Source organism: Myotis yumanensis, unplaced genomic scaffold, assembly GCF_028538775.1.
Source record: "Myotis yumanensis isolate MYYU_CA2020_CCGP unplaced genomic scaffold, mMyoYum1.0.hap1 SCAF_1, whole genome shotgun sequence".
Classification (NCBI taxonomy): domain Eukaryota; kingdom Metazoa; phylum Chordata; class Mammalia; order Chiroptera; family Vespertilionidae; genus Myotis; species Myotis yumanensis.
In genome coordinates this window covers 124043533-124056417 of record NW_027223752.1, presented here as the reverse complement: position 1 = coordinate 124056417, position 12885 = coordinate 124043533, and the positions used below count along the sequence as shown (strand labels likewise).

Sequence of the window (12885 nt, the reverse complement as noted above, 5' to 3'; positions counted from 1 at the left end):
AAGAAACAGAGACTGGAATGGTGATACCAAGGGCTGGGGGCCAGGGGAGGGGGCAGTTGGGGAGATGCCAAGTCATAAACATGTAAAGAGAAAAAAAATGTTGTAGAGATTTAATGCACAGCATAATGATTATAAGAAATAATACTGTATTATATACTTTGAAATTACTAAGAGACTAGATCTTTAATGTTATCACCACACAATGAAATAATTATGTTACACGATAGAGGTATTAGCTAAAGCTATGGTGATAATCATATTGCAATATATAAATGTATCAAATCAACATGTTGTACACCTTAACCAGGAGTGGGACTGTCCAGCCCACAGCCTGTATAAGGCCCAAGAAATCATTTGGCCCGGCCCTCCCAAGGCATTAGGGGTGAGTTAACTAAATGTTTGACCAAATATAGCAGGCTAAATGTTAAGTTGGTAATTTTGTGTGGCCCACGAATGATGTTATAAATATCAAAATGGCCCTTGGCAGAAAAAAGGTTCCTCAGCCCTGCAAATTATACAGTGTAACATGTAAATTATATCTCATTAAGACAAACAAACAAACAAAACCCAAAAGACATGTTCCCGATCATTATTCCAATATTTTCTCCCAGTGATACTACTGCACCTATTTTGAACTACAGTCAAATTTAACCAATTGCCGATCTTTTCCCTTCCAGGGAATTTGAACAAAAATAGTCTTTAAAGTTCCAGAACTGTTGATATTTTTTCCACCAGCATATTGATACTCCTCAAATATCTTTGTTGTCGCCTTGTAGACTGTTCTGTAGTAGGTGAGCAAAGAATGTCAAAGACATTTTGAAAGGCTGAGGAACTGTTCCTGCTTTTTACATGACTTTTAAAAGTAGCCCCACCATCCCTAGATTTTACTCATCTGAGAACAATGTCATAGAAAGATCTAGTGTATGTACTACACTATAACAACGGAAATATTTCCTCCCTGAACAGGAGACAGGCAATTTTATAGTAAATAAATCCCAACTATAGCAGCATTTCATTAGATTCACAGCTAGAAGAGCCTTGATTCTCTTTAAAAAATACTAATTTATTATAAAGGAGTATCCTAAACAGAAAATAGCAAGGATTATGACATCTGTGATATACTTAGAATGGGTCTTTTCTTCAGTCTGTAATCCCTCCCAGAATGGTAGGCTCTGAGCTGAGACACAGCTTCTTTCTCAGGTTCATTTTAATATTTCAAGAAATAGAGGAGGAGCCATTTAAATCACTCATCCGAAACTTCCAGGCCTGAGAGGTGTTAAGCCTATAGCAAAGGTGTGATCCACTTCTTTCAAACCCTCTATTCATGCCATGTGTTGGTTGTGGGATAGGAGCCAGGAAACACGGTCACTGAATATGTCTCCTTGTTTTCCTTCTCTGTTCTAGGCTTTAAACAGTGACAAGTGAAGTAGGTCGTGGACCCACTTCATTTCTCATTAGAAAAGTTAGTTACAAGGGAGGTAAGTTGGAACCAGAGTGAATAGTCTCAGTGAACAATGGGGAACCCTGGTACAGGGATTTCAATACATCAGAAAAACATACAGATAGAGGGATTTAAAACCAGAAAACAACTACTGAAGTAAGAGATTAGATTAAACTCATTTTTAGACATACCAACTCCCAACAAGATTGACCATATACATGGTTTCTGAATAAGTTACTAGAAAATATGTAGCATAATAAAGAGAGTAAATCAAGAGAGAGAAAAAGCATAGAATTTAAGAAATAGTGAATCTTGCCAAAAGTCTTGTGAATAAATGACCAGAGCCCAGAATAATTAAAATGTTCTTGATTACCATTATCATTAATCACCACCATTAAGACATAATGGCAAACACTTATTGTCCACTTGCTATATTCCAGGCACTATTTTTCATGTGTTACCTCATTAAATACACACACATTCCCATACGGTAAGCACTGCTGAGGACAGGGAGCTTGCCCGAAGTGAGGGAGGCGGGCTACCGATCCAGGCAGCCTGATGTCCGAACCTACACTCTTTTGTTGTTGTTGCATTCATAGTTTTATTTCTTACTTATTACAATAAAGGATGGAAAACCACAGTATGGTATAATTAAATAAAAATTATATCATATGCATCTCTTTTTGTGAATTTGGACCTTTATACAACTTGTAATAGAGCATTCTACAAATATATTAGTAAAGACCATGTCATGCAGTGGGTGTATCTGTCATGGGTAAATCCAATTGCATATATCTGGTCAAAGGATATTTTAATTGATGAAGAAAATCCTCTACTTAAAAGTAGACGATATGATGAATCTTGTTTTGCTTTGTTTTGTTCCACTTTTAAAATAATTAAGTACATTTAATAAAATTTTAAAAATATTAAAATAAATAATTGCATATAAAGAACATAATAGAAAGGTCTTTGAGATTTTCAATTTCACATTTCTACAAACTAAGGGTCATTTAAATTTTTTTAACAAAATATAAATAATTGGAAATCTTAATTATCCTTTGATTTTACACATACATACAGATAGGGCAAATGTAGGTTTACAGCTGTGAGTATGCAAAATACAGTGCAGAACCTACACTCTTATCTGCTATGTTCCAGAGCCCCTACGTCAATATCATCCAGTAGAAGGCACATTTTTTTAAATCAATCAAGAGTCACCTGGAGTAAATAAGTACCCTCCCCCCAAAATATTAAACAAAATTAACTTCTCTGAATCTAGGATTAAAACTGTCTCATAACTCTGGTTTGGATAACTATAAAAAAGGCATTACATTGAAATAATTTGCTTATTCAACCACACAGGTAAGTTATCCATGAGAAAAATATTTTTCTCATTGCAGGATCAAGTTTCCTATTCTGTGCTTGTTTTCTAGTACTTGGAGCTTCAACATTATGCAGGTCTACATTATGAGTTGTTGTTTTTTATCATCCAACCACTAAATAAACATTGTGTGCATTCCAGAAGAGACCTACCTTATGATCTACATGATGTTGAATTTATATCATATTTATAATAAAACATCGTATTTATAATAAGACAAGTGAGCCGAAGCCGGTTTGGCTCAGTGGATAGAGTGTCGGCCTGAGGATTGAAAGGTCCCAGGTTCAATTCCGGTCAAGGGCATGTACCTGGGTTGCGGGCACATCCCCAGTAGGAGGTGTGCAGGAGGCAGCTGATCGATGTTTCTCTCTCATTGATGTTTCTAACTCTCTATCTCTCTCCCTTCCTCTCTGTAAAGAATCAATAAAATATATTAAAAAAAAAATAAGACAAGTGAGTTTTACTTGTGGTGCTTTATCTTCTTTAAAAAAACATTTTTATTGATTTTTAGAGAAAGAGGAAGGGAGAGGGAGATAGAAAAAGAAACATCAATGTGGGACCAGAACATAGATCTGCTGCCTCCTTCACATCCCCTACCAGGGATGGATCCTGCATCCTGGGTATGTTCCCGGACCAGGAAACTAACCAGCAACCCTTTGTGCATGTGGTGCTTTCTCTTAATTTAAAGTTATTATCATAAAGAAAACAGTTGATTCTATATAATTCGCTCATAACATAATTTAATTGGCAAGTAAATTAAAGTGGTTTATGCAAATCATTGAAATATAGCATTAATACTAATTAAGAATGAGTAGCTAAGAAAATTAGACTAAAGATAAAAATGACAGTACAAAAATGTACAGTAGTCTTTATAGAAGGGCAGAACACTCTGAATTGTTTTTTATTTGTTTATTTATTTTAGAGAGAAAGGAAGGGAGAGCTTGATTTGTTGTTCCACTTATTTATGCATTCACTGTTTGATTCTTTTTTGTGTGACTGTTTTGAATGTACTTTATTTCTCCAATCATGCCATATTTTAATGGGTACATTGTGCTCTCACTTGGCATCAATTATGAGTTGGTTTTGAAGCAATTCATTATTACACCAGCTGGGATCATTCCTTTGGGGTGACTCTGCCAGTAGCAGACAGGTTCCATTCTGTTCCAATATGTGTTGCTATCTATGTCCATGTAGCAACACAGAAAGTGGCTCACTAGCTAATACAGCATCACCATACGTGTCATGGAAATCAGGTGTCCATTTCTGGGGACTCTGCCTTGCCATTATTTGCTGAATGCTTCGAACTGGGAGACAACTTAGCACATTTTTGACCCTCAGAAACATCGTGAAGCTGACAACAGAACTGCAGCAGCTGCAGCTGCTGGCGGCTGGAACTTTGTGTCAAGTGCCTTTTCCAAGAACCTCATTGCTTGATTCTTGTATGTTCCCTGACAGGGTACCGAACCCACAACCTTGGCATATTGGGAAGATGCTCTAACCAACTGAGCTACGTGGCCAGGGCCTAGAATTCTCTTAATTGTTGAACACAGAAACAGAGCTTTATCTGTTAATCATAAATGATGATTATTATAAGAACTCCAAAGTAGGTCAGAGACTAAAGGAAACAGGCATTAGGAAGAAGCATCAGGATAAGGGCAGCTCAGAAACCCTCAGCTAACAGATCACCAGACAGGTACACTTTAAGGACTTGACACTCATATTAGCTTCTTTTCTTATTGATATTTTCCCACTGCAATAGTATTCCTCATATATTAGGAGAATGGCTTTACATCCTCATAAACCCACAACCAGAAAGTAAAGAAGGTTTCCCTACTAGCTAAAGTACAACAAAATGAGAGAAAATCTCTGGCTCAACTTGGATCATGTATCTAACCATAAATCCATCTCTGTAGCTGTGGGGTAAATACTTATTTTGGCTACTTTGAATCAGATGTTTTGACAATTTATTTTTACTGCATGTCCTATTGCCATGTCCGATTCCTATGGCCACTTCTGATTTCATCTGCAGTTGTAGTAGACAGCGCTGTGCAAGGTTAGACTTATCCTGGAACTATCCCCCTTGAGGAAAAATTTAGATTTTTTTCTGCTTTTGTTGTTGTTCTTGTTCAGGACCTTCCATGAAGCCATAGGGTCCCATCTACAGGTGCAGCCTGGGAAGTGGCAGGGGGTGGGGGAGAGTGGTGTCAGTGTCCAGGGAGCAATCCCCCATCAGCGAGAATGAGAGCTGGTGAAGAGAAGCCCCGGTTCCCCACAGTGATAACCAGATTAATAATGCCCTTTGGGTTGATCTTTCCCTGGATCATTCTCGCCACTCCCTCATTCCGGCTCCCTGATCACCTCCCAAGTAAACCACTCCCACCTGATGCTTTTTTCAGGCTCTATTTTCAAGGGAATTCAAACTGAGGTGCCCATAACTTGATCCATTATTTTATCCAAGAAATTAATTTTCTCTTGAAGCTTCTTCACAAAAGTACTGCTTATCCCCTTTTATTCACCAACTACAAACTTCGATGTGGTTTTCATGTCTTCGCTGTCTGGATGATTTCATTAGTCTCTTGTCTTTAAAAAAGCATCTGTACTCTAGTGATTACATATGTACACCTTTAGCTGAGACCTCTTCCTTGTATTTCAGAATTTTTAACCTAATGCCTCTTTGAAATTACTTGGCAGTCTAGCAGGCATCTCAAATTTAGCTTTTCCAAACACAGACTCTCAATACCCTTCCCAAACTTGCTCTTTCCACAGTCTCCCCACCTCAATACATGGCGACTCCATTATTCCAGTTCAGGTTCCAAGTTGGTGTAATCTTTGAGATAACTTTCTTTCTTGAGACATCTTTCTTTCTTTCATATGCTACCTTTAATAAATCAACAAGGTTTCAAAATATACCTGAGATTCAGCTATGTCTTGCTACCTTCATTTCTAGCAATCTGGAATATTGCAGTAGTATCCTAACTTGGTCCCATTATTCACCATTCACTGGTAAAATCTATTTTCTAAATAGCACTGAGAATGATCCTTAGAAACATGAATCAAATGTAACAAACACTCTACTGTTCAATACCATTTCAGTGATATTACTATATCACTCTGAGGAAAGACCAAAGTCTTCTTAATAGCCTATAAATACATATGTAATCTGATTATTTTTCTTCTATTACTGTCACCTACTTCACTTCATTTTGGGTACACTAACCTCTGTGCTTTTCTTGAATAAGCCAAGCATATTCCTCCAAATATTTCAAAGCTTCACTTTTTATATGTCTCCACTGAAGTCACATTATCAGAGAAGCCTTTCTTAACTGCCATGCGTTATAACCGCCCACACCCCAAGATCTAGGAGGGGAAGGGGTAGTCTGCTTTGTTTACTTCCCTAGCTGCAAGACCCACAAGTGGGCTTGGCATGGAAGAGGCTCCCAGCTTGTACTATTTGTTGAATGAATGAAGGAGAGGGATGACAGTTCCAGTTCAGTCAACATCATTGAGTCAATAAGCTACTAGGGAGGAGAGGAGATTCTTCTAAATGGAATCTGGAACATGAGTGATTTAGGTAACCAACGGAAAACAGTCTGCACAGAGCAGTGCCCTTCCTCCCACTGGGGTATACTGCAGCCCTTTACTATTTCCAGAACAGAGTTAGAAATGTGACTGTGTTTTGCAGGGACACACATACACATACACACTACACTGTGTCAATGATGTAAAATAAATGAGAGCCTTATGAAAAGCACAATTAATTTTGGCTTTAAATGAAGAAATGTTTTACTCTGTGACCAAATAGAGAGGATAATATATAGTCTAGTAAAAAATAGCTTGTAAATCTAATTATAAGAAACACAGCAGTATTTTTTTATGATTGTGTTTACAGCAAGAATGCAATGTTCTTACCTGATTTCAATTTTGAAAGTTTTTGGCGAATTTTTAAAATAAATGTATTCCTTATAATTCATAGAAATTAAAAAATTGATCATTTGTAGAAAGATATTAAAGAGAAAACCCAGTGGCTAGTGACAATTAAATGAACTGAAGAAACTTATAACTTTCAAAAATTGTAATTTAAAAATAAATCTTTTTTTATTATATCTCTACATTCCCTAAGTCAAATGCTGCAATCAACCCATTGGATCATTATAAAAACTGGATTAAAACCCATCCATCTTTTTTATTACAATTCAGCAATATTTCTCAAGTCAAGCAAAATTTAATAATTCATTGCAGGACTTAATAAAAGAACAGAAGATTTATATATCTAATAAGAATTCATTCAGTTCCAGTTGTTTTATTGAATTTGTTTCCATATGTCTTATCACCTATTAGATATCATTGTTTCTCAAAATATAAAGAATAGGAATTGCTTCTAAAATAATTTTATAGAAAAATTTATTGATTTGTCAGGCATTCCATATGTCTGTCCTTTTAAAATGTGGTAGACTCAAGGGCACCTTGAAATTAGAAAGTATCAGGAGAAGGACTTCTTGGCTGCTGAACTTCAGATCAATTTGTGATTTTAGTGGTCTTTTCTTCATAACTCACACAGGGTTTTCTCTAGAGTTTCAGAGAATGAAGAAAGAGTTAAAGGTAAGCATTTCAAATGTACTTGAAATGCATTTCTGTAGTTAAACTATAAAATTCAAGCCTTAGCTTATTTTTTCGTTTTTAGTAGCAAAGAGGCTACTTTACTGATGAATATTTCATAGAATGTCAAATTCTGTTGTAATCCTTCTTTTGTCGAGAAGTAAGTGTAGTTGTCATTTAAAAGCTCTTTTGAGTATTTTTATAGCTCATCAGTTAAGAATTAAGACCAATTAAAAATAGTCTGTAAGGTTAATCCATTTACTGGCAATTGGATGTGCCTACTCTGATTATAGGAATCTGAGGATTTGAATAAAGGGAATAGCCTTGTTTTATAAATATCATTAGATGACAGTGATAATATGAATTTCTCCCAACAAGATATGCTCTTCCTTTGAAGACAAAAATAGAGGTTTTAGAAGTGATATAGGGCACAAAATAAATTAGAAGTCAGCACTGGCCTAGGCTTTCTTAAGAAACATGGGTACGTACTCCAGCACTTAAGAGTTTTGTGCAATAACTACCCCAGCAATGAACATTTGTAATTCATAAATAAAACAATTGGGTTATTCATACTTTATAAAGTATTGAGTATTTTATTCTATATGTTAATACTATATCCTATATAATAAAACCCTAATATGCAAATCGACTGAACAGTGGAATGAATGGTGGAAAGAACAGCGGAACGACCGGTAGAACAACCAGTGGAACAACCGGTGAAACAACTGGTCACTCTGACACACACTGACCACCAGAGGCGACAGGCAGCAGCGATCGGGGGTGGGGTGGGGATGACCAGTGGGCAGTGCCAGGCCGCCAGTCAAGGCAGGTGTCAGCAGGGGCCCCCAGTTGCCCCACCCACCAGTCACCTGCAGATGGCCCTGATTGTCAGCCAGACCTAGGGACCTTACCCTATATATTGGGAACAGTCTCTTACATTTAAAAATTAAAACCTGGCAAGGCTACTCTAACACTGAAAAAACAGGATGATGCAGTGATGACTTGCATGGACTCTGGCTTGCACATTTTGTGGTCAGCCCTGATTCTGACACTTAATAACTGTGTGACAAAGCCAATTACTTAACTTCTCTCTGCTTCAGTTTTTCTACCCATAAGATGAGGAAAATGATACTATTTCCTCAGAAGGATCATGTACTACTTTTTATAATCAAGGCAAAAAAAATATAGCTGCCCATACAGCAGCAAGATGCCTTTCACCTGTATGAAAAGTATGGTCATTGATGCATGCAGCACCCCGGGTTGCCAGAGGGATGTCTGACTGCCAGTTTAAGCTCAACATCCCTTGAGGGCTCCCAGACTGCAAGAGGGTGCAGGCTGGGCTGAGGGACACCCCTCCCCGACCCCCACCGAATGCACAAATTTTATGCACCAGGCCATAATAATATTAGAGACCCAGTGCACGAAATTCATGCACTCGAGGAGGGTCCCTCAGCCTGGCCTGTGCCCTCTCACAGTCTGGGAGCCCTCGGGGGATGTTCAACTGATGGCATAGGCTTGCTCCCCGTGGGGAGCGGGCCTATATCATCAGTTGGACATCCTTAGTGCTGCTGCAGATGTGGGAGAGGCTCCCGCCACCACCGCTGTGCTCGCCAGCTGTGAGCCTGGCTTCTGGCTGAGCGGCACTCTCCCTGTGGGAGCTTACTGACCACAAGGGGGCAGCTCCTGTGTTGAGCATCTGCCCCCTGGTGGTCAGTGCATGTCATAGTGACTGGTCATTCCACCATTTGGTCTATTTGCATAGTAGCCTTTTATTATATAGGATCAAGATGACAAGAGAAAAATCTAAGCAAATCTAAATACCAAGATTGCAAAAAAAAAATTTTAAATAGACCACAAAATACTTTATTTCCTGATAATTGAGTTTCCTTTGAGTTTAATGTATCTTATTTGACTTAGACATATTTTTGCTTCAGCAAACCATTTTGGGGATTCATTTTTCAATCTTGTAAAATACTAAGAACTTTCACCAAAAAGTTTTGTTGCCATTTGATATTGTTATTTGTTTCAAAAGTATAATTCACATGTTTTCCTACCAGTAATTGCTCTCTAAAATATATTAAATGTACAGTATTGTTAATATTAATGCTTTTTGCATATTATAAGCTTAAATTATTATAGGACAGTTGGTGCTTGTCAACATATAAATATTTTCAATGAACTTCCATTTGACCCAGTGATCCCACTTCTAGGAATATATTCTATCATCAATAAATCAACAAATGACAAATGTTGGCGAGGAAGTGGAGAAAAGGGAGCCTTCGTGCACTGCTGGTGGGGATGCAGACTGGTGCAACCACTGTGGAAAACAGTATGGAGTGTCCTCAAAAAATTAAAAATGGAACTAACATTTGACCTGGTTATCCCATTTCCAGGAATATATCCTAAGAATTCAGAAACACCAATCAGAAACACCAATCTCTCTTATCTTTGATGTTTCTGTCTCCCTCTTCTTCTCCCTTCCTCTCTCTGAAATCAACAAAAACATATTTTTTAAAAAAGTTAAATATTCCACCATAGTTACCCTGTTTCTTGAAATAATATCATATGTTATATATGACTTGCAGATTAATAGCTGAAATGAAGCCAAAATGAACAGTTGCTTAACAAACCTGGGGTCTCAGGTACTCTTGGAGCATATATTTGTAGACTTTGCTCTCCCATAACTATAAATAAATAAAACCACTAGGAGAAATATATTCCTTATGCTCAGTACTATAACTTCTATGCTTAAGTATTGACCCAAATGTCCTTATATAGAATGTCACTTTAATTGACCTAAATCAATGATGTTATTAAAAGGCTCTTCTGACAAATTAGTATCACTAGCAGCATGCATATTTATGTTTGACAAATATACTGTATCATCTGTCTTGCTATCTGTGTAGATTCAGACTTAACAGGTTATCTGAAAAGCCAAGTAATATTTTTTTTTATTATTTAAAGTGTTACAAATAGTAGAACATATGTCTCCTTTTCCCCTATTAACCTCCCCCCAGCCTCCCCTCCCCCACTCCCTCCCAGCCCATGCCCTCACCCCTCTAGAATCTGTGTCCATTGGTTGTTTATATGCATGCATACAAGTCCTTTGGTTGATCTCTTACCCCCCACCCCCCAACCCTCCCCTGCCTTCCCACTGAAGTTTTTCATGAAGCACATAATTTGGATGCCACGACTGAATTTAGGGCTTTGATCAATTTTTCAGGAGATTTTTTTCAATGACTAAAAAGTTCATCCATTAAAACAAAACCAAATTTCATATAAATCAATTTATCATCTTACACTATTATCATAATGGTTGGCTTTCAAAGAACAAAGTAAATTTCATCTGGACATTTATAACTTCCCTATTTATTTTGTTTCATTTCATAATTACAAGGAAGGAAGAAAATTCTCTAAGATTTTATTATCACCCGGTTTGAAAATACTGCACTAGGTAATACCTCATGGTAGTAGGCTCAGAATTACACACTCACTCATCATATCCATTGCCACATTTATGTTGAATTGCATGTTTGATCATATGATAACTATTACACATCTGTCATGGTTTGCAGTTTCCTAGAGTGATTGATATGTGATGGTACTAAGAGATTTAATGGCTCTTCAAAGAATCATAATTTATATTTGCACATAAATTCAAAAGTAGAGACAAGAAAAACAAAGTTTAAGAAAGATAAAAAGTAAGCAGTAAGCTAAAGAAAATAAACTTTATGGGATAGTGTATGTGTATGTGCATGTGTGTATGTGTTTAAATATGAGGAATACTTGAGCTTTTCATATGTCAAAGGCAAGTTGTGGGAGAGAGAGAGAGTTAGAAGATACAGACAGGAAGGGTGGATAAGAAATTAGACCCATATATGACTTCCACACTTATTTAACTTATCAAATTTTCCTAAGCTTTGGTTTCCTTGTCTTTAAAGTAGAAATAGAAATTTTACCTTTCACCTATTATTCTTTTGAATATTGAAATACTGCATATAAACTGCTTAACATAGTATGTACTCAAAAACTATTCCATACATTTCTTTACTAGCATAGAGATTAAGAACATAGCTCTGGATTCATACTACCTGGATCAAATTCCTGGTCCTCTATTGATTAAATTTATGACCTCTGGGCAAATTGTTTAAACTTTCTATCCCTTAATTCCCTCATTTGTGAAGAAACTACATCTCTGAAGATTAAATGAATTAAAACAATAAATTACTTAAGAGTTTGTTACATGTAAAGTGATATAATAAGATTTTGTCTTCTCCATCTTCTTCCTCTCATGTTGCCACTAATGCTGCCCCCAACAATCTTGTCATTTTGTGGAAAGAATAGTTGTGCTTGCCATCTCTTTCTCATCAACTCAACCCACTACAGTCTGGCTTTAGCACCCTTCCTTCCCGTATGTCACTGTTCAGAATTGTTAGGATTCTTATTTAACCCCTATTTGTAAAACCCAATGGTCTCTTAACAGTTTTTACTTTAATTAAATTCTGTGACATCACTCCTTAATAATCCCATCCCCAGTTTTCTTTATATATCTGATTGTTCTTTCTACATTGTAAGAAATTTAGTCTGCACTCACTTTCTCTCCATTATACAATATTAGTATTAATCAAAGATTCAGTTATTAGCCCCTGCTTTTTCCCCATTCCGAACATTATGACTGGGCAATCTCATCTATGCCTGGGACTTCAACATCTAACATACAAATGGACACCACTAGTCCATAGTTCCCCTTTTCCTGGTCCTGCCACAAACAATAGAACCTCAGAATATTCACCAGATGAAGCAAACCTCGCAATTCTCAGAAATTTTATAATTTATAATTACTTTTAAAATTGATGTACTTTTATCAAATTATATGTTCATTGTCCTGTAATTACCACTAGTCTGTAAACTATGGAGGGTTGTAGTCTATTTGATTCACCAGTGTAGGACAGCGCCCCCCTTCAGCATACCAGGCATGTTTCTGACATTCAGTTATGTTTGTTAATTGATTGTAAAACTGAATCTTGAGTTCTAAAATTGAAAATCTAAAAACACTTGCAAATATTAGTCTGAGTGCCTCAAAGGCCTAAAAATACTATAAATCCAGAAAGCAAATAGTATATGTGTGTGTTTTAATCTCTCATGTACCCATGGACTCATGGCAGTTATTTGGGTGCAATATATTTCCTTTGCAACTTCTCCATGAAATTCTCTTGAAGGTACAGCCTAAATAATAATAACAAATAATTATTTTAAAGTATACCTAATTTTACATTGAGCTACTGCATGAATGATTGCTATTGCTGATTTTTACTTAATATATAGCTCTGTGCTTGAAATATTTTTCCTTTGCTGTGCTGTGAACAATTCCTTTGTAAAAGTTAATGTATTATTCATAGATGGCAGGGATAGTATATATTTAGTGTATTTTTGAATGTGTACCAAGGAACTCTACTAAATAAGGTTT

General features: G+C 36.6%; 1 pseudogene; it reads right to left on the bottom strand.

The window, feature by feature from the left end:
* Positions 1 to 3936: 3936 nt before the first annotated feature.
* LOC139005588 (cytochrome c oxidase subunit 7B, mitochondrial pseudogene) lies at positions 3937 to 4166 on the bottom strand (annotated as a pseudogene).
* Between the last annotated feature and the right edge of the window lie 8719 nt (positions 4167 to 12885).